This window comes from Trachypithecus francoisi, unplaced genomic scaffold (genome assembly GCF_009764315.1).
Source record: "Trachypithecus francoisi isolate TF-2019V2 unplaced genomic scaffold, Tfra_2.0 Lachesis_group17, whole genome shotgun sequence".
Taxonomy (NCBI): domain Eukaryota; kingdom Metazoa; phylum Chordata; class Mammalia; order Primates; family Cercopithecidae; genus Trachypithecus; species Trachypithecus francoisi.
This window is the reverse complement of record NW_022681462.1, coordinates 78,156,503-78,161,869: the sequence shown is the minus strand read 5'-3', so window position 1 is coordinate 78,161,869 and position 5,367 is coordinate 78,156,503. Positions and strand designations below refer to the sequence as shown.

General features: G+C 42.7%; 1 pseudogene across 1 annotated transcript; it reads right to left on the bottom strand.

The window, feature by feature from the left end:
* Window positions 1-3,812: 3,812 nt before the first annotated feature.
* Window positions 3,813-4,739, bottom strand: LOC117062518 (annotated as a pseudogene). The gene has a single exon (XR_004428414.1). The product of XR_004428414.1 is annotated as a 60S ribosomal protein L6-like (transcript).
* Between the last annotated feature and the right edge of the window lie 628 nt (window positions 4,740-5,367).

Here is a 5,367-nt window from a genome sequence, read left to right as displayed (position 1 = left end):
TCCCAAAGGATCTGAGCCAAAAGCACAACCTTTTCAGTCCCACAGCATGATCTCCAAGGGGCTGGTGAGACTCTAGGACCTCTGATGCCATTCCACAGGCTGTTGAGAGCTTCAGCTAACCTCCAATTGCAGTCGCTAACCTCCAATGACCACCAAAGCCAAGACCATAAAGAAAAGTTGCCTTTGCCTGTTAGTCAGCAAACTGAAGTCATTCTACTGTTCTACCAGGGCAGCAAAGTCAGGATGCCATGTTTCCAAATTGACTCTACCCAAACCACCTAACGTCCTTAACTGGCCTCATAGCTGAACAACTCTCAGGGAAGAGAAATTCTCTCTCACCTTTGGTAAATAAAAAGAGAAAAAAATCAATAAAACAATTTCCAATCTGCTCCTTCAACTCGATGCCCCACTGATCAGAATGAGTCAGGAGCAAACGCATTAGCTCTGAGAGAAAACAGCTTTTAAAAATAAGATTGGATCTAGTTGGCTGAACAATCATTATGCTTGAAATTCTCTGCACCATATTTGCCAGTCAATAGAGCACACAGGGATATATACCGCAGGGACAGTGCCTTTCATCTGCCACCAGTTTTCAGACCACATTTATAATTGCTATCAAGATCATCAAACCATCCAGGGACTTCAAGAAAAGCGTAATTCTCACCAAAATGAAGCAACAACTAGTCTGTAACACAAAAATAATACAGTTACCCTTGGGACCCAACTCTTTATTCAATCTTCCCAAATTGGAAATACTATCTATTACTAAAGATTTGAATCAAAGTTTAGGTCCTACTAACCCCTACCTTACCCGAACCTGTTCAACTAAGTATTTGAGGTCCAGTCCCACATAGTCCCCACACCAACCTGCATCAACACAGAGCATATCAGAAGTCCCATTGTTCTCAGTGGACAGGGTCCACATCAGTTGTGTTGTCACAGGTCTAGAGTTTGGGGTGATACCTGGGCCCTTTTTGTCCTACTCCACAATCACTCTATTACCCATCTGACTTTTAAGAAAGCCATTTCTAGATATCCCATTGTTGTGTCCAACTCACAGAATAGTCTTTTAAAAGGCTACCTTCAGGCAGGGTGCGGTGGCTAATGCCTATAATCCCAACACTTTGGGAGGCTGAGGTGGGTGGATCATGAGGTCAGGAGATCGAGACCATCCTGGCTAACATGGTGAAATCCCATCTCTACTAAAAACACAAAAAATTAGCTGGGCATGGTGGTGGGCACCTGTAGTCCTAGCTACTCGGGAGGCTGAGGCAGGAGAATTACTTGAACCTGGGAGGCAGAGGTTGCAGTGAGCTGAGATCATGCCAGTGTACTCCAGCCTGGGTGACAGAGAAAGACTCTGTCTCAAACCCTGGCTCAGGTTCTGCTTTTAAGAAACTCAACACAAAGAAACTATGATTTTGTGGGGAACATGAATTGGATCAGATAAAGAGTAAGGCAACAAGTTAGAAGCCTGCTGCCACAATCCCGCTAACAAATGTTGTTTTTTATCTGTTCTACTCTGAAATTCTATGACTCTCTGAGCGGAATGCTGCTAGTAGTCACAACAAGCTCATTAACTCTGCTCCATATGTTAGAAAGAACATAGGTCAAACTGGCACAGTAAGTTGTCTGCTCCACTGAGACTGGTGGTCAGAGAAATAACAAACAGAGAAAAATTGGGAGCATTTGATTTACTGGGAACCAGATTGTAAAAATAGATAGTCTCCCAGTTCTTCATTGAAACTTAAAATTCCACTAGGGATCCAAAGACAGGTCCCTTGACTCAGTATGCTATTTATTACACATAGATTGTCCAAGGATAATCTAAGCCATCCACCCTTTGCCCCCAAGGGTTCTTCCTGGAGTCAACAAGTATTGCAGAATGTGACTTAAACATAACTAGAAGGTAAACCTACTTCAGATCAGAGACATCAAGATGCATCCAAAACTAGATTGGTCTTGGGTTTATCTACAATTCCAATCAACATGGGAGTTCATGCCTTTTCTTTGACAAAGGTAAGTACATCAGTGTTTCTCACACAGGTCTGTAGAAATATCCTTAAGAATTTGAAGTTCTCCATAAGAATTTTCTATTTTAAATTTTTATGATAACCTTTAAAAAAATTAATCTAAGTGAATTCTATTTCTCATGGATGGCCACTGATAACTGAACCTTGCCACGAGATTTTAATGTTGTTGTTATAATTGGGTGCTGACCTTACTGACACTAAGGTGACTATCCAGAACTACAAGTGCTAACTTTTAAGGAAGAGTCTCTCAAGCTGGACATTTGTAGGTATATTCTCATGAGTCTATGAATTTCCAAATGTGAATAATTGGTTCATTTCTGAATGTGATCAATGCCTACAAATTCTAGTTGCAAAATAATGGCCACTTGCTATTGATTACACATCAATCAAAATGATGGCAAGTGGCCATCATTTTACAACTAGAATTTGTAGGTATTGATCACTGACAAAGTGAGGAGCTGGCATTCTGGTTGCTCAGCTGCCACTGCAGAACAGAGAAGGACACCTGGGCAGGATGGATGAAGTCACCTTTGTGAAAAGTCACATGATATCAAGTATTCCCATTCCAGAGTTGGTATGGGTTATCATGTTGCCATTACCATTTATTTTTAATTAAAAATCAGGCTCGGGGTCAGTGGCTCAATGGATAATGCGTCTGACTAAGAATCAGAAGATTCCAGGCTTGGCTCCTGGTTGGCTCAGTGGGACTACTCTCAGTTTGGGTGCGGTGGCTCATGCCTGTAATCCCAGCACTTTGGGAGGCCGAGGTGGGCAGATCACCCTGAGGTCAGGAGTTCAAGACCATCTTGGTCAACATGGCAAAACCTGTCTCTACTGAAAATATAAAAATTAGCCGGGCGCTGGGGTTCATACCTGTAATCCCAGCTACTCAGGAGGCTGAGGCACCAGAATCACTTGAATCCAGGAAGTGGAACCTGCAGTGAGCCGAGATTGTGCCACTGCACTCCAGCCTGGGTGACAGAGCGAGACTCCATTTCGATAAATAAATTAATTAATTAATTAATTAAAATTATACAAATTATTAAAGCAGTGCCCATGAGATTGTTCCAGCATGAAGATCGTGCCTACTTTTTTTTATCTCTGGCTCTACAGAACTTAGTTGCTGGGCTCTTGGGAGGTGTTCACTAAACATCTGACAAGTGAATATGCATTAAGCCACAGAGAAGGCCCCTCAAGGAGTTTACAGACTAACAGAAAACTGCCCAGATTATAGTGACCATTTGATTTATCACAAAACAAGTCTGTGCATTCACAGGTGCTACATCTAGAAGGAAAAGAAAGGATTTGATTACCATAAAAGTCAGGAGAATGATCCCCTCTAGAGGAGAGAAAGGGGATGAGACCAAGGAAAGGGGGACATTCTGGGACCAATGGCAATCTTTCCATTGCTTAACGTGGGTGACACTTACATGAGCATTTACTTTCAAACTTGTAGGTCCCCTATGCATTTATTTCAGGAACAACAATAACAAAAATCAGTGAAGCACTGTGCTCTCCAAAGAAATGCAAAGCAATATGACCACTGTTATATAAGAGAAAGAGTACTGGCCTGAGTCCGAATTCCTAATTTGAATCCCAAGTTTGTACCTAATTAGCTGAGTAACCATGGTAAATCACATAACCTCTCTGGGCCTCAGCTTTCCTCTCTGTAAAATGGGGATATATATGTCACCAACTTCACAAGGTATTGTGATTCTGAAATGAGATAATACATGTGAAAGGGCTTCATTGTTTTTTTTTTTTTTTTTTTTTTTTTTTTTTTTTTTTTTTTTTGTAGTTAGCTATTTAATGAGGTTCTTAGACATTTAGAACACCAATTTGTGAGGATAAATTCCATTCGTCAGGGCAAAAACAGATCGCAGGTAGCCCTGGAGCTGAGGAACAGCTTTGATTTTTGGTAGAATTTGTGAGTCCACAGCTTTCTGATCAATCTTGCGCTGCTCTGTAATCTCGTATTTCTCTTTCTCTGTGTCGAAGATCTCACCTTCCTGGTGTCTGGGCTTCCTCAACTTCTTCTTCTTGAAGTAAGCATCAGTAAGATGTTTTGGGATTTTGACATTGCTGATATCGATTTTGGTTGAGGTGGCAATGACAAATTTCTGGTGTGTTCTTCGTAGAGGAACTCGATTGAGGACCAGAGGTCCAGTCACAAGTAACAAGCCACTAGCCAGCTGCTTCAAGAAAACCACCCTCTTGCCCCTGTGGCGCCCAGTGAGATGATCAGAATGGTCCCAGGGGTATGCTGGCTCGCAGTTTTCTCACGTGCTGACTGAAGGGTTTTTTGCCGTGGCTCAACAGCTTTCGAGGCACATCTTCAGTAGGATAATATCTAGGCATTTTGCGAAGTTTAACCACCCGGGTACCGCCGTTCTTGTCACCACCAACTGGTTTTGTAAGAGTTGCAAGAACCTTCTCCTTCTTTTTCTTTTCAACCTTGGATTTAGCGGCTGAGTACTTCCTCTTGTACATGGCCTTTCTGGAATACATGGCAGATCGGGAATACCTGCCAATTCCTCTGACAAGGACAGGGTTGCGGCTGCAATGGGGCTTCCCCTTCTTGGGCTTCTTAGCCTTGAGGTTACCCTTTTTCACCTTGCCACCAGCATCAGCCTTCTTGACTTCAGGTTTCTTCTCTTTAGTATCTGGCTTCTCAACTTTTTCACCCGCCATCTTGCAAGATGGGAAGAGAACTAAGGTTTCCAAGTTTTGTAGAGTGGAAGGCATTCTAAAAATGTAAACTTGATTCATATTATTTGGAATTATTATTGCAGCCGAGACATTGTGTTTAAGAAAATGCGGGCCCTAGGTCCCAGGATCCACTGATAACAGTTCATCAGTTCTGTGTCTTGCAAAGCACGTCGTCCACATTCTTTCTGGACCCGGGCCTGCCTCTTCTCCTGCCTCCACTCTCCAACACAGACCCCAGGCTCCTGCCATGCTGTGCCCTTGCGCTTCTCCCATTGTGTCACATACTCTCTGGGTATGCCTTCCCATACACTGTTTCTTCTGTTTTTACTCACCTGGCCCACCCTTCAGCTTATCACTCATTCATTAATGCAACAAATATTTACTGAGCATCTATTATGTGCCAACCACTGTTCTAGGCCCTAGGGATAAGTTCCTGCCCTCATGGTGCTTATATTATGGTGATGGCTCAATTCAAAAACACCACCTGCTCTAGGATAATTTCTAAAATGTCCCCTCCCTACTCCCTTCCCACAACCACCCACCACCAATCCCCACTGAGCGAGTGAATATCTCTTTTTGTCCTCAGAGTGTCCTGTACACTTATATATGACTCTATTGTGACCAT